Source organism: Oryctolagus cuniculus, chromosome 11 (assembly GCF_964237555.1).
Source record: "Oryctolagus cuniculus chromosome 11, mOryCun1.1, whole genome shotgun sequence".
Taxonomy (NCBI): domain Eukaryota; kingdom Metazoa; phylum Chordata; class Mammalia; order Lagomorpha; family Leporidae; genus Oryctolagus; species Oryctolagus cuniculus.
In genome coordinates this window covers 8,095,381-8,122,380 of record NC_091442.1, presented here as the reverse complement: position 1 = coordinate 8,122,380, position 27,000 = coordinate 8,095,381, and the positions used below count along the sequence as shown (strand labels likewise).

General features: G+C 47.3%; 1 protein-coding gene across 8 annotated transcripts in view; it reads left to right on the top strand.

Moving 5' to 3' along the window:
* The window catches only part of TSHZ2 (teashirt zinc finger homeobox 2), a 478,036-nt gene that overhangs the window by 239,472 nt on the left and 211,564 nt on the right, over positions 1-27,000 (top strand). The window contains exon 3 of one of the 8 annotated variants that reach the window (XM_070051682.1): positions 7,765-7,851. The exons of the other annotated variants lie outside the window; for them this stretch is intronic. The gene's annotated coding sequence lies outside the window, so the exon portion shown is untranslated. The remainder of the gene's footprint in view (positions 1-7,764; positions 7,852-27,000) is intronic. 8 annotated transcript variants of the gene reach the window in all.

Below are 27,000 nucleotides of genomic sequence, written 5' to 3'. Positions count from 1 at the left end.
GAGACAGTTCAATGCTGAGGCTGCTGTAGTCTCTCCCTATCCATCATCTCTGCCTTCAGCATTTGGGTTGCTTTTCTCAGTTTTCTCCAGGTTGTCTCTGCCATGCTGGGCCTAGCCGTCTACCTGTGAACCCACCCTTCAAAAGCAGGGTGGAGGGGGCCTCTTCCCCCTGTTCCAGCACCCAGAGGGTTCTGTGCAGGGCTCCAGAGGTGAGCAGAACTCAGAAGGGTGGTCTCCGGCTTCTTTCTGTTCCAGAGAGGCCCCGTTTGTTATTTTTAGTGTCTGACTGTCAGGCTGTGGCATTAGAAAGTTTGTGGTCGCATTACATATTCCAGAAAGTCACATTGCTGGAGATGTGTGGCTGTATTGATAGATGAGGAATTGCTCGCTGTCATGTCCACCCCATCAGGCTGTGTCCTCCCAAGCTATGAACGGCAGAATGGGAGGGCTGCACCTGCCCAGCTGTCTCACCTGTCTGCTCTTAGCCAGAGCGGGCCACCTGCAGCCTTTCATACTAGCGCCCTCTGCTGGCCAGATGCACCAAGTAACAGTGTGCTGGGAGCAGAAGGGTCCTTCCCTCACCCCACAGCAAGCCCCCTAGCCTCAGACAGGTGAGACTATTGTTCCCATTTTAGAGACGAGATAACTGAGCCTAGAGGAAGTGAATATGCGACTCACTAGCAGTAGGGAATAAAGGATGGAAAAGGAATGACAATAATCAGGATGACATCCCAGTGGACACTTGCATGTCACTGTAGATGTCCAGGGCTGGCAGCTGCAAGCTCCAATGGCAGAGGAGAATGGCACGATGCGGGGAGCCAGCTGCAACGTGCTAGTGCCTCTTTCTCTGCAGGGAAGTGGCCCCGTGGTCCAAGACCCCCAGGGACAATGCCGATTAATATGTATACAGTGTTTGTTTTCCCCCACACAACACGTACCTATGGTAAAGTTTAATTTATAAATTAGGCACAGGAAGAGATCAACAATTGCAACAATAATAAAATAACAATATACCATGATGCAAGTTATTTCACAGTTATGAATTATCTCTGCAATGTCCGATTTGATATTTTCAGGCTATAGTTTACCATGGGTAACAAAACCCTGGCTGGGGGAACTCACTGTAATGGGGGGGGGGGTGGGAGGCACTGGGATATGGCAGTACTGTGCTACAGAGGGCGGGGGCACTGTGATGGGGGGAGAGTATAACACAGAGGACGGGGATTGGGCAGACCCCTCTGCTCAGTCAAGGAGGCAGCAACAGTGCAGCTGTCCACACAGGCACACGGCGCCAGGAGTCTCAGCTCTTCTCAGACTGTGTCTATACCTAAATAGGAGATTTCTCTGATTTTAAAGCAATGCGTCCGCAGGCTGCACCTGGCCCCACTTGCCACCTGTGGTTTACCCAGAGCTCTCTCATTCTCCCATTTAAGCTTCATGAAGTCCTGCGATATCGCTACAGACTTTATCCTCACCTTTGCAGACAAAACCAAAAAACAACAACCCTGGGATTGCAGGAAGTTGGGCAAATCTCAGTGAGGTTGGCAAGGTGTCCGAGTCCAGGTCTTCATGGCCCAAGGCGCGGGTTCTCCCCACTGAGCAGCACAGCCTGGTGTTTCACCTTGGGAGAAACAAGACCTGCCAACCCCGCCTTCCCCCCTGCAGGGGCTCCAATGAAGGAGGCGTGAATGGCAGGCTGCACTTGGCAAAGACGCGATGTTCTCTTTTGTTCCGCAGTAAATTTGTTTTCTAAAGACTCCAGCTATAGGCTGAAGGCCTCTGACCTGTGATTCGAATGTGTGCTTTCAGCAGCTTTCAAGTACCCGGGCTGTGTGTGCGCCACCAGTCACGGGGCTCAGCTGGCACCTATTATGATTCAAATCGGGAGATGGGAAACATCGGGATGCATTAAGCAGGATCAAACTTCAGAACAGTTGGCAAGGGGGCAATTGAATTTGGCCCGAAGACTTATTTTGTTTGGCCCATGGAAAACGCTAAAGTAAATAATAATATGAGCAGTCTTCGAAAAGTTCGTGGAAAATGCGCATTATAGAAAAATTATGCATGGCTTTCAAAATGTTTTGGCACCAAACTAAACATATCTCTTGAATCCGTTTTTCCATGGACTTTTCTAAGTGCCCTTGTAACGTGTGCAGCGCTGCCAAAATCTGCAGGAACATCCAGGTTCCCGTGTTCTTTTGAAAAATCCAACTGCCACTTGGGTTCTGTAGTTGTGCATGGCAGGTGAGTAGGTGCGGGGCGGGGCAGGGGGGGCACCTCCTGTTTGTGCTTTTTTTTTTTTTTTACATAAATGAGTTTTCTCCTGTAGTGGTATGTCTCAAGAGCAGAGAGATTGGGTGCGCTTTTGGCGTGTAGTTAAGAGGTCGGTGGGGATGCCCACATCGCATATTAGAGTGCCCACACTGAATTCCCAGCTCTTGATTCCTGATTCCTGATTCCCACCTGTGCAGGCCCTGGGTGGCAGCAAGTGATGGCTCAAGTATTTCCTTTCCTGACACCTGGATTGAATTCTCAGCTCCTGGCTTTGACCTTGGCCCAGCCTCAATGTCATGGACACGTGGGGAGTGACCCAGCAGATGGTGGTGCACTCTCATTCCCTCTCTTTCTCTCCTTCCCTCTGTCTCTCAAATAAAATTTTTTAAGTGAGAGAGCATGCTGAAGGGAAGTGGGAGAGAGGCTCCTTCTCCATGGAGTTGGAGAATAGTCTAACATGCTCATTCCACAAGGTCAGGCTCCTTCCTGTTCAGCTCCCAAATCTCCCACTCTGTCTCAGAGACTAGGCAACACAGTCTGGTAGACTGTAATCCGGCAATGCGGATTATTAGTATGCACGTGGACTTAATCAGACCGGTATCATGAATCAGTTGGTTCAAAGCAAAGCTGGGCAAACAGAGCTACAGCCTGCAAAGGCCCTGGCTCTGCACGGGGTACCTTTCCAACAAGGAAGCCCTCCCGGATGAAGCAGCTTTTACTGTGTCTTTCCCTCTGAACCCATTCCCCAGAATTTGAATAGAAAGCCCATTTTCTGTGTCTCCATTGGCCCAAGACTTCCAGGTAAACACAGAGTCCATTTGAAGTGCTGCGAATTCCCCCTCTAAGAGCTGGAGTCCTCCTCCGTCTATTTCTCTGTTCCTCCCTCGGGCTCCTTAAACACAGGCATGATCTGAAGCAGTTCAGTTCTAAACAAGAAATAAAACTCGGTGAGGCCTAACATCCCCAAACAGAACGTAATGGGCAGTGGTGGCTTTTTCTCCTACAGTTACGACAGGCTAAAAACTGCATGTTCACCCCCACTCCTGCCTCAGTTTGCATTCGATTTCCAACTAAACCGTAGTCAGCAAGAGAATTCCCAAGGGTCAGACCATTGTACTCGCTCACCCTTGAATTGACAAGGCCAGGACGAAGCTGTGCGCTGGCCGTGTGTGACCGTTTATTTGAGGGGACTGGATTCAAGTCAGTTAAATCCTGAAGGCAATGTCATAAAAGTACTTGGCCCAGGGGACACAAACTGAAAGACTTTGGGCACAAGTAGCCAAGTGCTTGAAGCAACCTAGTAAGGAACTCACAATGATCAAAGGAGATAGCTACACGCAACCTCACTGTCAATTCCATACGTGAGCAAGTGCATGTCCAGTGTTCTCAGGTCTTCCAAGAGTTCAAGAGAAGCCAAAAGTCTGACTCTTGGGGTGTGAGGAGAGACGAGAAAACCAGTGCCCTCTCACACCGGAGCAACGCAGTCTGCACCTTTGCCTCCCCTGACAGTTTGCTGTCAGTGGCAACCCCACCGAAGGCCCTCGGCCAGAATAGCCCACTCCTAGCTAAGTTTCCACAAAGGGGTGGATTTTAAAATCTTGACGTTTTCTTGGCTCCCGGTATTTTGGGGTAAAGATAGTAGGAGCGGACTGCCAAGAGTCAGTAAATATTTTCGGCTGAATTAAATGAGCAGTGAGTTAAACTCCTGCATACACACTCCAAGATGGTGCTTCAGGAGTGTGAGCGCTGCCCCCGCCCGGGGGGACTAATCCCACATCTATGGGAAGCTCTCTGGTGAGCAAAGTCCTCTGCAGGTGCACTGTTTAAGGGGCAGATGTTTCTTCCTCCCACATCAAGGCTGGCCCATAGACCACACTGTTTTATAAATAAAATCTTATGGGAATGCAGTCATGCCTGTTCCTTTTCATATCATCTGTGACTGCTCTCATGCTACAGCAGCGGAGCTGAGTAGCTGTGATGGGGACCGCATGCCCCACAAAGCCCGGAGTGCTTACTCCATGGCTTGCTGGAGTAAAAGGCTTGCTGGCTGCTGCCAGATGTCAGGGACCAGTCTTGCACCCCCTGATGCGGTGTAGGATACTGCCGATGTTTTGTGAATGAAGGACTGGAGAGCTGATTTTGCCCACCAGGAATCCAAAACTCAAACAATGATAGAAGAAAAATAAATCCAGCAGCCCTGGAGAAAACCGGTGTGAACTGGAGCTCTCCTTCTCCATCTCCAGGGGACAGGGTCAGCTCACCTGGCAGGGAAGCAGGTGCAGTGTTACTAAACCCTCCGATTTGTAAACAGCTGGCGATCATCTGGATTTTTGTGCGAAATCTCCATTTTCTCAAAGTTGGCCGCTGTGTTTAAAAATAAGCGCACTCCATAGATGCCTACAGAGGGCCACCTACTTGTGATATTTATTGGGTCAGCAAGGGACGTTCTTATATTTCTGGCGTCTGACCGGCCCACAGGAAAATGGAGTGATAGAGAATGGAGATTTTGTGACAGAGCAGTAATAAGAAGGAATCTGGTGGCCAAGGGCTCATTACCAGGTCTGCTTGAAATGCCAGCACCTTCTGTGTTTGCCTGCAAACAGCACCAAACACCTAAATCACCACAATAAACCCAGATAGAAAGAGACAGAAAGGTTAAAAGTATACTCGTAATCACTTGCTTTTTCTCCCCTCCTAAACGTGTTTGAGAGCAATATTGTTTCGTAAAAACAATATGACCCCATTTCTAAAGCAATATTCATGCTAAGCTAGTCAGCTGTTAAATATGCCCAGCAGTTTGCATTATGATGAAGCTAAGCCAGAATTTCAATTATTTTCTGGACACATTTAAAATTATAATACTTTACTGGGTTAGTGTTATAGTTCATCCAAATTACTCACAAACTATCATATCAATCTCTTGCAACTGCTAATGCCTTACAGATGTGTGAAGTTAGGCGAAATAAGAGACTGACCAGGGTGATGACCTTCATGCTGGCTTTGTGTATTAAGGCGCATGCGTCCCTAAGTATATGAATGGCTGATGATCAAAGGCTAGCTTTTGCTGCCCATAACATTTAGGCTAAAAGGAATGAGAGACTATGGACCACGGTTTCTCCAGTTTCCGGGAAAATACTTGGCTCTGTGCAAGCAGTGTACTCCACCCTATTTTCTGTCGATTTCACCTTCTTCCACCCAATGGCGTTTTAGAAGTCAGTCTGCAAGGACCCAAGTTGGCCTTGCTGTCTTCCTCTGTCAGTGACATTGCTGCCAGCAAGCCCTGAAAACCCCAGCATGCTGGCCTGTCCATGGACGCCCAGCTTTCCGTGGCACATCTTGCCGCAGCCCAGTGGTGCAAGCTAAATTCATCAGGAGTAGGGTCCAGTTCATCAGCAGAGGTTTATGGACGTCACCAGCCGGCAGTGCACGACTGTGCCTCTTGCTGAAGAAGGCGTGCCCCTCTGAGCAGCTTGTAACCAGTGCTTCAGAACACCCTCACGGAGTGCAAGTACCATGTGCAAAGCGTCTCTGACTTCATTTGTGACTGCCTGTCCAAGGGCTCTGTAGCTTGACCCTGTGTGCTGAGGGCTGTGTTGGCACTGACATAGGACCTGGGGGAGCAGGCTGTTTGGGGCTTACCCTGAATGCTAAGTAGTGATGCAGTGGGCTTAGCCAAATGCCCATATTATCTGGAGAGACCCAGCTATATGCGAACATATAGAGCAAGCTGGGATCCAATTAGATCAGTACATTGGAAGATTAAAATGATTAAATGATTAAAATGGTTTCACACCTACTCAGATGGTCTTTGCATTGACAAAATGAAGTGTAGGGAAGCAGGAAATTTGTGTATCTTAATTCTCTAGAGTTGCATTAGCTAGCGAAGAAGCCACAAGGCACCTGTGGCCATATAAATGTAAATTTTAATAAATTAAGATGTAATAAATGAAAAATTCCTGTCTTCATTTGAGCAAGCCATATTTCAAGAGTTCAGCAGGCACAGGCGTTATCTCCCATTTCTCTCATCTATGATGGAGAGACTTCTGGTGGTCAAAGCATCCTTGTGTCTGTCTCATCTGTCTGTCTACTGTGCATGAGTGTAGCTAATGGCAGGATTTCCTGAAGTGTGATATGGGGACCCCGATGACCCTCAAGACAATTTTTACATGGACAAGTGTTTCTTTTCATGTCTAAAAGTTATCTAGTTAATTTAGAGTGAATTAAAAATATATGGCAAGAATTGTGCTGAATGACAAAAATTCTCAAAAATGTACACACTGAAAAGCTCACCTACTCCATTCATGTGACTTGCTTGTAAGGACAAAATTATAGAGGTGGGAGGAGGGCAGGGATTGCAGGGGTGGGGCGGGAGGAAGGAAGATGGCTGCATCTCTAAAAGGGCAGCATGAGAGGTTCTTGGGATCCAGCTGTTCTGTATCTTGACTGTAGGGAGCGTCACCCGAATCTGCACATGTGATAAAATTGCATAGGACTGAACACACACATACACACACACACACACGCGCGCACACACACACACACATGCACGCACACGCGCACACACTCATCCCACAATAGTACAGGTAAAACTGGCGAATTCTGAATAGGTTGATCGATTCCGTTGTCGAGCGTTTCCTGCTGTGACATTGCACTTTGCTTCTGTCCGACATTGCCAGTCGGGGAACTGGAGTGAAGGGCGCACAAGAGCTTTCTGTATTTTCTGTTACAGTTGCACGTGAATCTATAATGATCTCAAAAGAAAAAGGTTGAAAATATATACAAGAAGAACATAAAACAAAGTCCAAAGGGTTTTGAATATAATTGCTTGGATAAAGTTAAAGGAATAAATGTGATGATTGATCATCCATTATTTGAAAGCAAAAAAAATCTGGGCAGGTGTTAGGCCTCAATGCTTGCTCCCCATATCAGAGGACCTGAGTTCAATTCCTGCCTCTGCTCCTGACTCAGCTTCCTGCCGGGGACCATGGTGGAAATGTACAGAGTAAACCAATGAATGAGAGCTCTTTGTGTCTCTTCCTCAAAATAATAACAATAATAAATTTTTTAAAAGTTCATTATAAAAAATTGCACAGAATACTAAAGGAGATGTGAGTATGAAACTTAATTATCAAGGTGGTTTATGTGAGACTAAACTATGGAAAACTACCATGTGATCAGGAAAACAGCCTCTAGAATAAGACCAAACTAGGACCAAATCACACTGACCGGGTGTGTAACCTTGGGCTGATTACCAAATGCCTCTAACCCTCAGTTTTCCCAACGAAATGGGAATAGTAGCAGGATTGTTCTCATAACATTGTTTTTAAGCTGTGATGTGAGAATATATGTAAAATGTAGCGCATTTTCCAGTTCTTGCTAAGAACTTAATAAATGATGTTATTGTTCAATTTTGTATACCTTGCTGCAAAAGAATGAAGATGATTAATTATTCTTGTGATTGCTTAAACCACGGTCATCAAATTTTTTCAGAAAAAGACCAGAGAGGAAAATCTTCGGCTTCACCAGCCTCCTGCCTTCCATTGCAGTTACTCAGCACAAGCGGCCATCAGTGAAAGCGTAGGTGTGGCGACCTCCGAAAATGTTCTTGATGAAAATGGGTGGCGCCTCAGGCCTGCTCTGTGGGCCATAGGCTGCTAATCCCTGGTTTAAATCATCTTCTGTTGACCTTTGGGGGAAGAGAGAGAGCGCATGAAGGCAGATCCACTCCCCCCCCCCTTCCTTTTCTCTTTCTGCTCCAAGCTCCCGTGCTTCGGGACCATTCCATGGTGCAGCCGACTAGAGGTTAAGTCAAACTGGGCTTGCTAATTGCCATGCAGCGCATACCTCTATTGATGGCAGCCCATCACGGGGCCCGAGGGACTTGTACACAGTAGGCTCTCAATAAATATTGGCTGATTGATTGATTGACCATTAACAAAGAGAGCTGAATCCTGACAAAGGTTAGCAGAGATTGGAAGCCAGGGCTTCCCAGGTGGCTTCCCCTCCATGCTGGGAGAAAGGAAGTGAAGCTCATGCCGCCCCCCCACCCCCGTTGATTTAACGCCTCAGAGACTGCAAAGCATCTCAGTGTGTATTATGACACCCTAATCGTCTGGACGCGGGGTCACTTTGTGGTGCGGCAGCTTAAGCTGCTGCTTGCGATACCAGTGTCTCATGTTGTAGCTCCGGTTCAAGTCCGGGCTGCTCCACTTTTGATCCATCTTCCTGCGAATGCACCCGGGAAACAGTAAAAGGTGGCCCAAGAACTTGGGTCTCTGCCACCCGTATGGGGGACCAGGATGGGGTTCCAGGCTCCTATCAGCCTGGCCCAGCGCTGACTGTTGTAGCCATCTAGGTAGTGAACCAGTAGATTGAAATTCTCTCTCTCTCTGCCATTCTGCCTTTCAAATAAATAGCTAAATAAATAAATAAATAAATAAACCTTTTAAACAACTCATTCACATTGCTACAATACCACTAAGGCCAATATTTGTAACTTCCTACCATAGCTAAAGAAACCGGAACTGGGAGAAACAAGCAGTTTCCTTGATTGGCTGAACTGAGACTTCGACTCCATTGTCCCAACTGGGCTGCTAAAGAAAGTTTTAACCAATGGAAAGGTGGCCTGGGTGCTACTCCAGTAATATTACAGCTCTAAATTATAAAAGAGGAAGAGGTGTAAATACCTCAATTTTATGTAATTTGGAATGAAAGTGAACAGTTCTATTATGGCAGTATTTACGATATAATCTCATTTATATCAAAGTGTTTGGAGTAATATAAAATTATAAAGTATAATAAAGAATAAATGACATAAAGAATAAATATACATATTTGTGATAACATGCATGCACACACGCATACACACACCCCTAATCTTGGGCTGGATGTAGGCTAGGTTAAAACAGATGTCTCCCGGGCTCCTTGTCACCTCTCAGGTGACTTTGGCCTGCAAAGGTGTTTGTGCCTTCCACAAACGTGTCGCCTTCCACAGGGCGAGCTCTGGGCGGTTGTTACACTCCCCAGTGCTCCGGAACTGCTTTCCAGTTCTACCCACCCAGGAGTCAAACAACCCATGGCTTTTTCCTGAAGCTAGGAGTGACTTTCTCTCCATTATGCAATGGGAAAGGGCAGGCAGGACCCAGCTCGCTCGCTCGCTCGCTCTCTCTCTCTGCCTCTCCCACATCAGGCCTGTTCCATTGCACACCCAGCTGGGCTCTCCTGCACACCTCTTGGTTCTCATTCCCTCTGCCCTGGGCAGGTGTCCTCTCCCACCCTGCCCCTGACAGAGGTCCCCCTCGCCCTTCTTTCAGGGGGTCTCGTGCCTTCTCCCGTTCGCTGCACTCTTCCTGCAGCCCTGTCTCCCAGCTTGCTGGCTCAGACAGAATCCATTTCTTCTCGCTAGCTGGCACTCCCACAACACGCGTCTTCATGGTCACTCAGCCTCTCCGTCTCCCTCGCTCGCATCTCTATTTTGACCTGTCTTGCAATAGTTCCCTCCCTCACAGGTTTACATACCCTCCCCTAAAAGCAAGCAAGCAAGCAAATAAAACCCCGCCCCTGCTGGGCAGCCCCCTGCACCAGCTGCCTTTGGCCTCCAAACTTCTCTGCAGTGGGGCATGTTCTGCCTGCCTCCCATGAGTCATCTTTGACTTCTTGGCAGACGAGGGGGAGAGTGGCGTTTGCAGGCTGCCATCACAGGTGTAGGAACGTGCGCACACACATACACACACACACACACACTCCGCTTGGCCACTGGAAGCTTGGGGACAGGCCTACAGTTTGGGTCTGACAGTGAACTCGGGCAGTGCCCCTTATCTGTGAAAATGGTACGTAAAATATTTCCCCTGCACACTTGCGGTAACGACGGGAAGAGAGTTGCACGCAGAGCCCCTCTCTCGGGCTGTGCTCAGCACACAGCAGCTGTCGGCACGGCGAATGCGTGTTTGTGGGCAATCGCTCCTCTCGATTAGCGTCGTCTGTGGGCAGACGTGCGTCGAACCTCCACTCTGCAAAGGACTTAGCGTTGTGAGCTTCACTGAGGAGCTCTGTGAAGCCGGTGAGTGAACAGGTAGGAAGCAGGAGACCGTGCAGACAAGGGTGTAGCTCCTTACTTCATTTTTTTTTTTTTTTTTTTGACAGGCAGAGTGGACAGTGAGAGAGAGAGACAGAGAGAAAGGTCTTCCTTTGCCGTTGGTTCACCCTCCAATGGCTGCCGCGGCTGGCGTGCTGCGGCCGGCGCACCGCGCTGATCCGATGGCAGGAGCCAGGAGCCAGGTGCTTTTCCTGGTCTCCCATGGGGTGCAGGGCCCAAGCACCTGGGCCATCCTCCACTGCACTCCCTGGCCACAGCAGAGAGCTGGCCTGGAAGAGGGGCAACCGGGACAGAATCCGGCGCCCCGACCGGGACTAGAACCCGGTGTGCCGGCGCCGCTAGGCGGAGGATTAGCCTAGTGAGCCGCGGCGCCGGCTAGCTCCTTAGTTCATAAAGCTCCACTGTTCAGGTGGCCTATTTAGAACAAGATTTTGAACCCACAGCAGGGTTACCATTCAGGCCCAGGTAATTCATTCCTAGGGGCTGCCTGGTGTCTTATTGGGTGTGGTTTTTTTAAAGATTTATTTATTTATTTATTTGAAAGTCAGAGTTACACAGAGAGAGGAGAGGCAGAGAGAGAGAGAGAGAGAGAGATTCACTCCCCAATTGGCCACAACAGCTGGAGCTTCGCCGATCTGAAGCCAGGAGCCAGGAGCTTCTTCCGGGTCTCCCACGCGGGTGCAGGGGCCCAAGGACTTGGGCCATCTCCCACTGCTTTTCCAGGCCATAGCAGAGAGCAGGATTGGAAGTGGAGCAGCCAGGACTCGAACCGGCGCCCATATGGGTTGCCAGCACTTCAGGCCAGGGCGTAAACCCACTGCACCACAGCGCCGGCCCCTTGTTGGGTGTTGAGTAGCACCCGGGGCCTCTACCCTCAGATGCCAGTTGCACCCCTAGTTCCTCCCTCGGCTTCCAGGTATCACCAAGTGTCCCCTGGAGGACAACATCACCCCTTTGGGGGTCTAGATCTAGCAGAGACTGGAACTCTGCCTTGGGTGAAATTTAAATAAATAGTAGGGGGGCATGGTTCAGGAACTGGAAGCTCCAAGAGTTAGCAAAGCCAGGTGAGTTTTTTGTAGTCACAGATGCATGGCTTTGGAAAATGCAATTTGCTTTCATATGCAGAATTTTCAACTCCAACAAAGGACTTGGGGGGAGAAAACGCTGATCTCACAAGGGCTTATTGAATAGCGTTCTGCAAGCTGCAGGCATCCTCCTGCTAACCTGCCAAAGAGGAAGCCCGTGGCTCGGCATCGGGGTCTCACTAGGTGATAATATATGCATGAGATCGGGGTAACCCGCATGTTCCTAGGAAATGCTTCAGAGGTGTTTTTTAACATCAAAACAAACAAGGGGCAGTGGGTCTCCGTGCAGCCTCTGTCTATTTATGATTATATTTTATATAAACATATTTTGTGACTGCAGAAAAGACTTCCTGGGCACACAATGGCAAGCGTTCTTCAAAACTGTCTTTAATTATTCATTTGGCTGTGCTATATTTTATGTTTCTTTTCATAAATGTTAATCTTTATTATTGCCTTACTGGGCGGGTGTGGGGGGAACACACACACACAGTAATACCTGTTATTAAATGACCTATCAAAGTGACATGGATAAATGTTGCGAACGATTTAATTGTTTCCTATCTGCAGTTTTATACAGTTTCTATCAAACTGAAGGGTAATTTTTTTTAGTAGCTGCTTGTTTTAAATGTACAAAACCCTTGTGTGTAATTCCATTAGCTGCCCTACAGCATTGCAGTCTACAGCTTCCCTGAGGCTGTTGTGAAATATTGATGCAATCCTTGCTTTTGTGGCTTCCTCTGATGCTCTAAACATTTGTCTGATGTTAGTTGAACTTGAATGGATCTGTTCGGAGCTATGTCAGGAGTGACTTCAAAGGGAGTAGGACTGTTACGGTATTTTCCCTTCATTTCTCTTCCTTTCCTTCTTCCCCCCTCCCCCCCCCCTTTTTTTTTCTTGAAACTAAAGTTTCGAAGCTTTACCACGGCATCCACTTTCTAAAAACAAAGTTCATTCACATGCTCCCAAGGACCTAGGGGAAATGCCTCGTCTTTATCATCCCCAGTGGTGTCTTTTCCTTGTGATTCTGATCAGCTGCTTGTACCACTTCAGATGTTCTGATGCAGTGACGGGCACTGCTCCCAACACGAGAGAGAGAGAGAGAGAGAGAGAGAGAGAGAGAGAGAGGGAGGGAGGGAGGATGGGAGGAGGATGTAAAACAGTAAATGTGATTTTGTGAAGTGTAACTCAGAATGGTGCCTCTGGGAACCTGCCACAGAGGACCTTCCCTTCCAACATCCACAAAAGGGCACCGTGAGAGAGAAAAAAAAATCATCCCAAATTGACTTTTTTTGGAGCTAAAGCTGTTTGCATTGAATGTCACAAAACTAAGGACATGAGCTTGTGTGTATTCCTGTGGTTTCTGGTCAGGTTGTGAATTATGACTGCTGAAGTTTATTGTGTTCTAAAATGCTATGATAGTCTTTGGGGACTTTGTAAGCTGTAAAATCAGTTCTAGAGCAGGGTTGCTCAGCCTTGGCATCACTGACGTCTTAGGCCTGGCACTTCTCTACTGTGGAGCCATCCTGTGCCTCAAAGGGTATTTGGCAGTGGCCTTGGCCTCCACAAGCAAGATGCCAGCACCCACTCGTGATAATTAAAATCCCCCGGTCATTGCTACATTCCTGAGCGGACACTGCCCCCTCCTCCTTACTGAAGCTCAGGGTTCCAATGTTTGCCTGCACGTACTGGCCAGGGCGCCCATCTCACTTCCGGCAGGGAAGTCTGCAGAGGATCCTCTTCAAATCGAGTGTCTGAAGCAGTTTTGAGTCATCCTCGGGCATCCAGGCACCTGCCAGCTGCAAACTCTAGATGCTTTGGAGAGCTCTCCTGTGGAGATGGGAGGCAGAGTAGGAGCTCATCACCTTGAAGACCGAGACGTCCACAAGCAGGTGAAAGGGCTGGACCCGGGCTGTGTGGAGTAGGGTGTGAAGCATTGTGGGGTCCACCCAGCCCACCCCACAGGTCGCCTCTGCCCAGGATCACTGAGCACAGCTTTTCACTTCCAGCACCACCACCACAACATCTTCATGCTTACACTGAGCAAAACCCGTGACTTGTCTGCTACAACTCTGTCAAAGACAGGTGACTTACGGTGATTGTGTTTGATTAATGTGATGGTGGGGTAGCCTGCAAAGTGCTGATCTCTGGCAGGTGAGAACACCTGTGACTTCACGCTACTGTGTTTCTGGTGCTCAGCCCGGTGCACACAGTAGACTCCTAGCATTTTGGATTAAGTAATTGATTTACTAGAAGAATCTCCACCACCATCAAGAGCGACGCTCTCTTGCCCCACCTTTCAATCTGCCAATCTGGCCACGAAGAAGGATGTAGGATGGACGAATAGAACCGGAGGAAACGAGGAACTCAAACCCCGCCCTCTCCAGCTCTGCTGTCCCATCTGTCCCCATATGACCCTCGAAGAATTCACATTGTTCATGCATTCGCTGATCTCATGGTTTTCGTTACTGGTGGAACCTCTTCCTTGCTGTACTAACAGTAGGCACGAGCAGATCGCACATGGAAAGCAGCTACAACAGAAATAAATGAACAGTAAAGAAACACCAGAACTGGGGTTGAATCGCACCCCCCAAAGCAGATTGCATGGTGTATTATCGGCGAGATCGTGGTTCTATCTTTTTTCCTCTTCTCTCGCCTTTCCTCCAAGTGTCCTGCCATGTCAGGGGAGCAGCCCTGGCCGGTGCTGGTGCATATTTGAGGCACACGGATGAGCGGGGTACCCTGGTTCCAGCTGGAAGGACCCACCCATTTCCTCTTTGGGGTGGCACAGCGGCCACCAATGCTGTGCTCACCTGCGTGAGAAAGCCAGCAGAATGGAGATGCAGTGCCCTGTCTCCTATACACAGGCTGCAGGGGCAACCGATGTCAGCTAAATGAAAAACAACAAATCAGTAAGAGAAAGGAAACTTATCCCCAAGTTCCTAAAAAGACCCATGAAGATTAAAATTAAATTAGCCGTAGAGACTCAAAGTAAGAAGAGGTCTTCGAAGTCCGTCTCCATGCATCTCACTTCCAGCATGTGGACTTCCTGTCTGCTTGGTCTTCTTGAGCGAAGGCAGATATTTGTCAAAACAGCAGCAACTTCAGTTTGTCTCCTCCAGCAGATATCTGGAGTGGAAGAAGCTCATTTTCCGCAAGTGCCTTCAGTCCCAAACATGTCTCCAGTCTGTTTATGTTTGACTAAAACAAATGGAACAAACAGTTGAGAGCATATCAGTCAGCTCATGACAGGAGGAGGGTACAGGGCATCTTGACATCCTGCACATACAGATCGTTGCGTGTCTTTCTAAGCAGCCGCACGTGGGAATCAATCCTGCACCCCTTCAGGAAGAATCTGCACTGAAGTGACTTGACTTCAGCTGGCAAGAGATGCGTTGGGTTATTGAAGAACTGCTCCTCTTGGGTTATCTACCCAATCAGCGTTAGGAAGTTGAGTTGGTCACGCCCAGAGGCGGCCTTGGAAGTCAGTAGACCCAGGCCTTCGAGAGGACACAAGGACTGATACTGACACCAGTGGAGTGTGTGGAGAGCCAGACTCAACCCAGAATACCTGAGAGAAGGAGACATCAGAGAGACTCAGGATCTTGGCACTTGTCCTTACTAACTCAACCAATGGAGCAACAGCTGTGTATCTGGAAGGAGTCTCCTTGCCTGGCCACTAGCAGATGACACAGCCTGTAAGGGAAAGAGGACTTGGCAGGTGCTCTTCACCCTTGTCACCAGTAACCTCTACAGGAGAATGCGGAGGAACATACTCTCGCTCACTATTTGTTGCTCGCCAATCAGCTAAGACAAGAAAAGCTTACAATCTGAAAGTCCTATTGAATTAAGTAAGAATATCAGTGCTATTTTAAATGCCGAATTAGTCCAATACTCCGTATAATCGTGATCATAATAATAGCACAATCACTTATTGAGCACTCTCTCTGTGCCAAGCACTTTTACCTTTTTCAGCCGTTCAACAATTACTGTGTTTTATCTAATCTAAGAGGCCATTCGGGAAGCTGTAGTCCTATTTTGTACCACTAAGAAAGAAAAATGCTTATAATTAAGCCATGACACACTGCTCTCTCCTATCACTTGGAATTTCTATTTTATACTTACTCTTCCAGACTTACTTTTAAAAAGATCTTATTTTTTAAAAACACTCTTATGTTTATATAAAATGGAAAAGATAAGCAAAATAAATTGGTGAAGGCATTCCTGAAATAGTTTCCAACTGGCCCTTGGCAGCCATTTCAAGATACTATTGATTGTAAGAGTCACACTAATTTCTGAGATGTTAAAATATAAAAGAAAGGTCTTGGCATCAGTGAAATGCTGTTGGTAAAGTATATACTGTACTCCAGGCCCTTGAGAAAATGCAGAAGCCACAGCGGTGCACCAGACACAAAGTCCCTGCCCTCAGGGAGTCCAAATGGCAGAGTCAAGAATTTAACAGGTACACACAGGACTACTTGATTGCAACTTGAAGGGAGCCACCAGAGAAAAGTCACCCAGGATTGACTAGGAGGGGATCCTTACCTGGTCAGTGGCCCAGAAAAGACCGTGCAAGGATAAAACCTTTATGCTAAGATTGGGGAGTTGAGGCCGGCGCCGCAGCTCACTAGGCTAATCCTCCGCCTAGCGGCGCCGGCACACCGGGTTCTAGTCCCGGTTGGGGCACCAGATTCTGTCCCGGTTGCCCCTCTTCCAGGCCAGCTCTCTGCTGTGGCCCGGGAGTGCAGTGGAGGATGGCCCAAGTGCTTGGGCCCTGCACCCGCATGGGAGACCAGGAGAAGCACCTGGCTCCTGGCTCCTGCCATCGGATCAGCGCAATGCGCCGGCCGCAGCAGCCATTGGAGGGTGAACCAACGGCAAAGGAAGACCTTTCTCTCTGTCTCTCTCTCACTGTCCACTCTGCCTGTCAAAAAATAAAAAAATAAATAGAATAAAATAAAATAAAAAGATTGGGGAGTTGAGTAGGAGCAGAATGAGAATCAAAGGAAGGGGAGGAGGTGCTCAGCATAGCAGTTAAGACGCCCACAGCTTCCGGCAGAGCGCAGGGCTCCTGGCCCGGCTCCAGCTCGACTCCAGCGTCCCACCAGTGCAGGCCCTGGGGGGCAGCAGTGATGGCTCAAGTAATGGGGTTCCTGCTGCCCACGTTGGGCACCTGGGTTGCATTCCTGGGTCGCAGCTTTGGCCCCAAGCCAATCCCAGCTGTTGTGGGCATTTGGGGAGCAAATTATAAGATGGGAGTGGTTTTTCTCTCTGCCTCACAAATAAGTAATTTTTTTAAAAACTATTTAAAGAATCAAAATAAGGACAAGAACTAGAGTATTTTCTCATCAAATCCTTCCAATGACCATGCAAGCCATATTTGTCCCCATTTTACAGATGATAAAACTGAGACTTGGAGAGCTGAAATAACTTGCCTAGGAACACACAGGTAAAAAGCGATAGAGAAGGAATCCTGCTCATCTCAAACAGCAAATTGTTCTACTTTTTTAAATGTGCACAGTTTTTGCTGCATTAGAAAAAGAGAGACAGACCCAGGGAGGAACAGAGGAGACTTCCAATGTGAGAAAGACTCTTCAGTGTAAAACCATATACTATGAAATAGTTTCAATAGTAACAAAGAAATATTCGTATCACAAACTCCCTGTATCCTAGAACCATGGACTGCACTGTCTTCAGGACCAGAAGTATAGAAGATAGAATAAAAGAACATTCTTTGGAATTCCCTTCTAAGCAGTTAAGACTTTTCTAAAAGATATTTTTATCTATTTGAAAGGCAGAGCGAAAGAGAGCAAAAAGTCTTCTATCCACCGGTTCATTTACCAAATGACCTCAGTAGCCGGGACTGGGCCATCAACCGCTGCTTCCCAGCGACATTAGCAGAGACTTAGATTGGAAGAGGGGCAGCCGGACTCCAGCTGCACTCCAGGGTGGGATGCAAGTTGTCCCAAGTAGCAGCGTTCTCCATGTGCCACACCGTCCTTCCCACGGAGGTTTCTAATGCCTGGCTCAAGTCACTTTAGGAAACCTACTCAGTCGCCCCAGATGTAGTCATTCATAGCTCCGGGCCTGCGCGGTTGGCCATTCAAGCTGGCTGAAAACGTGGTTCCAGTCAGTGTTTCCCTGGCTGTGAGGCCTCTCTGCCTTTCTTGCAGGTAGTCCTGTCTCTCTGCTCTCAAATGTATTCCTGGATAGAGAGCCAGATAGGTGTTGAAAGAGGCAGGTGTTTGAGCAACTGTTGGAAGTCTGGAAAGCAATGCCTGGGACCCGTTTTGTATTGGAGAATAAGATGTAGGTGCCCACCCACAGCCAGCCCCAAAAGATCTGGGAAATGGATGGCTTTCACTCACTTCATGGAGCTGAAAATATCACAGGGTCTTTAAGTGTTCACTGAGTCATTCGATGAATACTTTTGAGCACCCACCATGCTCCATGCACAGGTACTTACATGGAGCCAAACGAAGCCTTCACTCTGACAAAGCTTCCAACTGACAGAAGAAGATCCATATTCACAATAAAGAAGCCAATTCCGTAGTAACTTAGAAGTTGGTGAGCATGCTGGCAAAAGAAAAGTAGAGCAGGGTAACAGTAGAAGTAGAGCAGGTCCTCAAAGTGGGAGACAATTGCAATTTTAAGTAGCGTGATCAGAGCAAGCGTCCTTAAAAGATGTGATATTTAAGCAAAAGCTTGGCAGGTCTTAGGGACTGGCAGACAGGAAATCAGCTCACAAAGGCCTGGTTTGTTGGAGAAACAGCTAAGAGCTCGGTGTGGCTGGAGCAGGAAACCCAGGGAGGGAAGAACAGGAGGTAACGCGCACAGAAATCTGAGGACCGTTAGGACAACAGAGGCTTTTTCGTTGAGTAAGATGGCTTCTCCTTACGGGTTTTGAGCAGAAAAGTGACATGAGCCGATGTGTCTTTCATCTTGACTGCTAAGAGTGTTAAGAAATGGGACAAGCATTCTGCAATGGGTTAAGCTGCCACTTGGGATACTGGCACCACAAATCAGAGTGCCATGGATCAAGTCCCACCTCTGCGTCACATCCAGCTTCCTGCTGATGCACACACTGGGGGTCAGGAGATGATGGCTTGAGTGCTTGATCCCTGCCACCACATGGGAGACCTGGATGCATCCTGGACCTTGGCTAGAGCCTGGCCCAGCCTCGCCTGTCGCAGGCATTTGGCGATTAACCAGTGGATAGAAGATTCTCTCCCTCTCCCTTTTCTTCTCTCCCCCACCTCCCTCCCTCCTGTTGCTCTGCCCTTCAAATAAATAAATACACTTTATAAATGTTAAAAAAGAATTGACTGTAAGAGGGAGAGAAGATAGGGAGATTGGTTAATACATTACTAAAACAAGTTCTTGTGTTTTATATCATCGTAGATGACCACAGTTAACAACAATGCACTATGTATTTCAAAATAGCCAAAAGAGGGGACTTTGAATGTTCCCAACACAAAGAACTGATGAATGTTTGAGGTCACAGATATACTTATTACTCTGATTTTATCACCACACTTACATACCTGTCCCATATATTTGTGAAATTAGCATGTGTCAATTTAATAAAAATTTTAATGAAATCTCTCAGACAAAAAAGGAAAGAATTGGCAGCAAGGATGGAATCACTGCATGGGGTGGTCAGGGTGGCGTCGGGGGAGGAGCCCAGCTGAGGCCGTTTCTGGCCGTCAGTCCCCGCGGATCATCCGGTGGCAGCTTGGAAGGCTCACGCAGGATGCTGGAAGATGCTAGGGCTGGGCTCTTTGAGTTTCTACCGGAAAAGTCACTGCGTCCTTTGTTTTTGGCCTCAGAGTACTCACCTCCAGGATGGAAGGAGAAGTGCCAACCTCACAGGATTATTTCCAAAGTAACATGCATTCCAAATACATCGCATGGTATGAGGCATACAGCAGGTGCCTGAGCAATGAAAGGGCAGCCCTCCCTTCATCTCCTCCTAATAGCAAGGGGCTTCATGACGTGCAAATTCGTCTGGAAGCTCTTTAGACTATGTTTGAAGTTGGTTTCCCTGAGTAATTAATTCAAAGTGGAAGTTTCCCCGGTGAGGTGCCTAGGATTTTAGCAGCCGAGTTAGTTGGATGTGAAAGGTCATTAGGGATGGAAGATAAAGTCTGTTCTGTGATAGCTCACATTCCTGTAGAGCAGATGAGTTCATTGCTGATTGGCGAGTCGATCGATGATGTGAGTATAATGAAGATGTCACACTGATTGTCACAGAATTTTCTTCAACATGTTATTGCTTGGCATCACCAGGTAACAGCAGCCAAATACCAAGTTTACCAACACAGCTCTGTGCAGCAAAGTGCAGAAAGCCTGGTCAGTTCATAACAGAACCATCAACCCCTTGTTCTCCCTCTTAGCTCAGGTTGACCACCTAAGTCTGCTGCAAAATTTCATTGTCACCTCTCCCTGGTCTTAAAATTTTTGACCTGCCTGTGATTCCATAATCTTACTACTACCCACAAACTTCTTTATTTTCAATTGCCAACACTTCTTTACTGAAAGGAAAAATCTTTTTTCTTAAGATTTATTTATTTACTTGAAACACAGAATAATAGCAAGAGTGGGAGAGACAGAGAGAGAAAGAGAGGGAGATCTTTGGTTTGCCGGTTCACTCCCCAAATGGCTGCAATGGTCAGTCAGGGCCAGGTTGAAGCCAGAAGCCAAGAGCTCTATCTTTGTCTCCCATATGGGTGACAAGGACCCAAGAACTTGGACCATTAGCAGGGAGCTGGATTGGAAGCAGAGTAGCCAGGACTCAAACTGGTGCTCCAACTTGGAATGCCATTGTTACAAACAGTAACTTAACTCACTGCGTGGTAACACTGGCCATGGAAAGTCTTCTATTGGCTGTAGTGTTCCTTTACTTGTTATGGACTACGTGTTTTTAACTCAGCCAGTATTTTTATGCGATGGTTATGGTTTGGTTATGCACTGGTTGCATACTTGCTTATTTTCAAGTGGTCTCTCCTCACATTACTTGTCCCATAAGCACCATAATTTTAGCACGGTTTTGCCAAATTTAGTATTTGCCTAGAAACATATGCTGCGTTGTAGCAGTGACACACACACCTCTGCCAGATACACCACTCTGCTTGTGCAGCAGGGCTTGGGTGAAAACCAACGTGCCCGTGAGCGTGAGCTAGGAGGCATTGGCTCTGCATCTCCCAAGCTTTGTTCAAAGCTGGAGTCTACCAGTTTAACTGCTGGAAGCCTAATGCTCATGGTTTTTAAAAACTGAACTAATACTATCACCTCACCATCAGAGTGAGGCTAAAATAAAACATCACCTGCAGAGCACTTACTAAGTGGTAGCTGTTAGAATAGTGTAAGGATAGAAGCCGTCGGGGAGCACACTTGTAATCAAATACATAGTAGTTGTCTTCACAGCAAAAAAAAAAAAAAAAAAAAAAAAAAAAAGAGGGCAGATGGAGGTCTCAAAATCAGTGTCTCTAACTGATGTAAGCAAGCAGAACTGGTCCTGCACGTTTGGAGCTGGGCTTAACTTCGAATCAGATGCTGTCGAATGATGGCAGACATCTCCAACCCACAATGAGGAGACCATTGTTCTCTGGGCTTCTCAAACTCGCTTTATTTGGACATGATGATATTAAGTGTATATAGATGCGCCTTTGTGTGTGCGTGTGCGTGTGTGTGTGTGTGTGTGTGTGCGTGTGTGTCCGGGTTTCTTTCCTCTACATCTGAAAAATGCAGCCAAGGAGAAGAGAACGCTCCCAGGGAAAGATGAGATCATTTGTAAGTGGCTTGTTAAAGCGCTCATCATTTTCCTGATCAGCGGTAGCAAGGCTGCATCTTCAGGAGCTGATGCGATTTATCATGTTATTATATATTTAGGGGCTTTTGGAAAATGCTGTTATTTACTCAACCGACTGTGTATATAGACTATTTAAAGCCGATTTTTGACCCAGTAGACTGTACCAGCCCCATCTATCGTCTCAATGAGCATGTGGGGAATCTTAAATATGCAGATTATTGAAACAATAGACTCTGAGCACTGCAAACATAGTCTACCCGGGTCCATTCGAGTCACTGGGGGATGATACGTTTCTAAAAAGCATGTTCGTGGCAGACCCATACGTATCGCCAGCCTCCATGCAAAGATGAACAACTGGATGGCAGGGACTTGGGCTGTGGAGGGAATTTTTGGTGATGCGCCCATTAGCTGTCTATTATGTGCTGCTCTTTTTGTCTGTGGGGGTGCCCTCCAATGAAAGCCAAGCAATGTCACCAAGAGCTTGAGCCTGTTTTATTCTAACATGCAAAGAAGCTATTCTGTTTGAGTTAATACAAGTTCATTTTCTGATTCAAAGTATGTATCAAGGACCATTTATCAGATAATGGGGTCTTTGATTGCAAGCAGCACATACTGTCTTTGGCAAACTTGAGTGAAAACAAGAAATCCGTTGGGGTATTTAGTAGTTCTCCGAAAGGACAGGAGCCAGTACACTTTGGGAGTTGAAGGAGAGGAGTGAAAAGACAGCCTCCTCACGACACTGTCGTCAAGCAGTTCCTCGCTAACTCTCGTCCATCTTTGCTTCTTAGGGACAGAATTCAAATTCCATGGAGCAAGGGTGGGATTGGCCTGGCTGCTCACATGCCCATCCTAAAACAATGCAAAACAGAAATGCCAAGAAGGGACAGAAAAGAGAAAGCCCTTTTTATTTTACTTTTCTGCTCCTTAAACCAAGTATCAGATACTTAAACACACTCACATACACACACCATACACACAGACGTTATCAAGGTTGTTGATGGTGGAAGGCGGTCCAGCTAACAGGAGTCTCATCAGGTTAAACCACCAGAGACCAGAATCTATGTCTTGTTGGCCCCCTTCCCAGCATGGCTGCAAGAGGGCCAATTTATACAGCCTGGACCTGACTGTGTCATTCTTACATCTGTCCTTATGTCTTACCCTTTTTTAAATTAATTAATTAATTAATGCTTATTTATTTGACAGGTAGAGTTATAGACAGTGAGAGAGAGAGACAGAGAGAAAGGTCTTCCTTCCGTTGGTTCATCCCCTAAATGGCCACTACGGCCAGCGCCGCACCAATCTGAAGCTAGGAGCCAGGTGCTTCCTCCTGGTCTCCCATGTGGGTGCAGGGCCCAAGCACCTGGGTCATCCTCCACTGCCCTCCCAGGCCACAGCAGAGAGCTGGACTGGAAGAGAAGCAACCGGGATTAGAACCCGGCACCCATATGGGATGCCAGCACCACCAGGCGGAGGATTAACCAAGTGAGCCACGGCGCCGGCCCCTGTCTTACCCTTTCAACAATAAAATTGGTCTATGCTACATGCTTTAACATGAAGGGGAAGTGATTGTTTCAATTATTAACTCATTCTAGTTACAAAAGCAGACAGACAGGATCTCCCACCTAGATTGCCCACAGAATGATGTTTAGGCAAAACCATACAATACTGACCTCAAGAATTATACTTGGCACTGGAGATAAAGCCATGAATGAGACAGATCAGAGCTCCTGTGTTCACATCAGAGGGGAAGTATTTCCAGTGCAGGGTCTCTCAGTCTTGGTACTGTTGACATTTGGGCTGGACCATTCTTTGCTGTGTGGGACTGACCAGTGTGCTACATAGGTGCTTAGTAGCATTCCTGGTCTCTGCCCACTAGATGCGAGGAGCAACAGTTGGGACAACCAGAACATCTCCAGACATTGACAGATGTCCCCCGGAAGGGCAAAATCACCCCCAGCTGAGTCATCAAAGTTGTGTGGACATTACAAGGGTTACTGGGGGAAGGGTGGTTGGCGTCCAAGTGTGTCTCAAACTCAGCAGCCACGTGGGAAGCGGGGGCCCCCCTGGGGTAAACATTGTTCCTGCTGCTCTCCTTAAGGGAGATTCTGGGGTGCTGGCTCTGTGCAGGCCCTGGTGTAAAGTCGCAAGATGCAAAGCAGGCGAGGGGAGAGAAGAGGATTTAAGGAGTCCTTGCCTAGTATCCAGAAGCTCACCATGCTGAACACACAAGACCCGTGCTGAACACACAACGAAACGCACCAAGTGCCTCCTTGCCCTGCCCTGACTTACCACGTGGGAGTTGAGATCAGGAATCACAACCTGAGTTGCCCAGTAGGAGAGAAGTCCTTGGGGTGGGAATGAGGGGAATGGCCAGTGAAGTGGACCTGGACTTCAAGTAGCTTATGTATAAGTACCAATGGATGAAGTGTTTGATAGTGGGCACCAGTCCCAAATTTTATAGTATTGGCCTTCTTAACATCATGGAAAATTAATAGACAGAAATAACACAAGATTACCTTATGCTTTTTAATTAGTGAATGAATTTGAGAAGGAACTCAATCCAGGTCTCCCACAGTAAGCAGCAGAAACCTAATCACCTGAGCTGTCTCCCAGGTCAGCCTTAGCAGAGAGCTGGGGCTGGGTTTCCAACCCAGGCACTGCAATGTGAGATGCAGGTGTCTTAACCAGAATTTTAACTTCTAAGCCAAATGCAGACCTTCCTTATATTTTTTCAACAACAGAAAACTCATCAAGTTTTTTCCAACATAATTGTTGGGAGCCTAAGAATATACACCCAAAGGTGCAAAACGACGTGTATCATGCACAGGTGTTCGTGGGTAGCAAAGCTACCCATGGTTTTAGGGGACATGTTAGGAGCCGTGCATTGGTGCTCACCGGGAGAGGATGTTAAATCTTGCCCAGTGCTGTGCTCCCCCCACGTTCCTCTCCTGGGAGGACAGCCACTGTGGTACCCTTGGCGGGCAAAGAGGGGGGCTGCAAAGGCTGCATTTGGTCATCCCCTTGACTCGAAGGCACAGAGAGAAAATGACAAGCCTTGAAAAGACCATTCTTAAACGAGTCTTCACCTAAAATCAAAGGGTCAAAAAACCTTGCGTTCGATTATTCAAGTTGTTGATTCAGAAAAATTGAAAGGAGACCTCTGTTAGCTCCCAGAATTTGGAGCATTCCCAACAAATGCTTCATCCAACTGTCCAGTGTGGGCTTGGCCCCCAGAGCAGACTTCCTGTTTTATGTAAGTTGGCTCATTTAAAAGCTAACCTAGTTCATTAACAACTGAAATAGGTCAGGATTTATTTGGCTGACTTACTGGAGTTGTTTAGAAGTGCTAATCCTTTTCATCATTAACTTGTTTGTTTGTTTGTTTCTTGTATTATAAGAACACTCAATCTGATAAGGGGATTTCAATGAATCCAGAAGGAATTGATTGAGAATAATGCCAGGAGCCTAATGGGTCCCCCCCCCCCCCCAACCAAACTTAAAGGAGTAAACACTTGAAATCCTGAGACATCCAGCTCTGGTTGCTGCTCCTGACTCGGCTTTTGTCTCAGTAATATTAAGGAGGGGCGTAAATTGAGTGCTTTGTTATTACGGGAATTCTGAGCTATTTCAGGTTATCTTGCTCACTCTTGCAACAATCTCAGAGGCAGGTATTATTATTATTGTGGTCGCTAATTTATACCAGGAGAGACTGAGGCCTGCAGAGGTGGCAATGGCCATGCAGGGTGTGGCAGGGGTGGCATTTGACCTGCGGCAGGCTTGCCCCTGAGCCAGGCATTCTCCAAGCCTCTGTGATCACATCTGTGAGGGGGGCACACACCCATTCCTCTTCGATCCTCCTTTGGTGGTAAAGGGTGTTCTTCTCCACGCAGACCCCTGCTCTCCCACTACCAAGACAGCAGCAACACAAGGGCCTTCAAAAACAGTTCACGGAAAATGGAATTAACAGATAAGTTGACTATGATGCAAACACTTTTTGAAGTTATATATACCAGGGATCTTTAAAGAGTCCGTGGAAATACATATGATGAAAAAGCCATGCATGAGTTGCAAAAATTTTACACCAAAATAAACTCATCTTTTAATTCCATTTTCTCACAAGCTCTTTCAAGTACCTTCATAACACCCTATCTCGCCATCAATACCTGGAACTTTGTGGGACTTTGACCTTACAGCATTTCTGAACGACTGCCGCCAGGCTGAGTCCCATTGTGGTGTGTGAGCTGAGCCCCACATCACAGTATGGATTCCAGCACCACTGGTCCCCAACAGCTGGATGCCAGCAGTCCTCCCTTCTGCTGTAACAAATAAATGTCCTCAGACATTGCCACATGTGGCAAAATTTCTCCCGACTGGAACCCCTGGATCAGCGTAGAATAACGGTGACCACGCTGGCTCCTGGGACCACGGGGTCTCAGGAACCAGGTGGTTTTAGGTCAGGTAATGATCTAATGAGCTCACTTACCCTGAAATGCTAAGAGAATATGACTTTTTACAGGGATCAATTCTGCCTGGTGCCAAATATACAAAAATCAAGTTGTAGAGCTTGAAGCAAAAAGAAGCAGAGTGTAAAAAGTTTCTGAATTCAGGGGCCCTGAATTCACACTTTACAACACCAGACTTCCTCTGCCTCCTACGGAACCCACCCACAGGGGGACCGTAGCCCCTGTGTGGAGCACTCAACCATCCAAAGGGACGTCCTATAAAAAAGACTTTTTTGTTCTCTGTGGTTTGAAAGCAAATTGGAGCCGATGAGTAAAACCTATTTGTCAGATAGAAAGCTGTGCTTCACTTAGCAACTACACATTGATTTATTGGCTCCAATCACTTGTTTATTTATTCATGTATGTTCGCTAAGTATATGGACAGGGTGGGCCATGGATAACAGTGGAATCCAGTGGTCAACTAGATAGATTCAGCCTGTCCTTAGGGAGCTTACAGTTCTTGAGAAGATATTCAGATATGCTTGGGAATAAAATAATCGTGAATTGAGATATGGACCATGTAAAGAAAAAAAGGAGAGGTTGAGATAGAAAGTCACCTTGGCCATTGGGTACTTGGGGGTGGGTACGAGGCGACACGGTGATCAGATGGCTTTCTGAAGAGAAGTATCAGGGTGGAGACCAAAAGGATAAGAAATAGTCATGGGGAAAGGGGAAACTTGGCATATAGAAGAAAGAGAATTTCAAGAGGCTACAAGGAGAAGGCATTTTATGGTTTCAGGGAACAGACAGAAAAGCTGTGGCTTTTGAGTCCTAAGCAACAGGGACAGTGACGGGGCTGGACTGAGTCAGTACAGGACACTGCAGGAACGTGGAGAACGCAGAGAGTGTGGAACAGAGACCAAGGGGAGCCATCGAGGCAGTGGCGCAGAGCATGAGACTCCATTCAGTAGCTCACGGTCAGTGCGATGCAGGCAAATGGATCGTAGAACAAGAACTACATCTGGTAGGAAGCCCTGGCAGCCATCAGAGAAGAGAGCTGGTGCCCTGGAACCAGCGGTGGTGTGGAGATGGATGATAGAATACAGTTTAGATTTATTATGAACTAGGACTGATAGCCGTGGCAGCTGACTTAGATCCGGGCAGTGTGGGGTGGGGAGATTGGGTAATCCAGTGTAGCACCTGGCATCCAGCAGACCCCAAGTCCCCATTGTGTCACTCTGGTGACAGAGTTAATATTCCCTGCCACTTGACTTCATCATCCGAGAGCTGGAATTT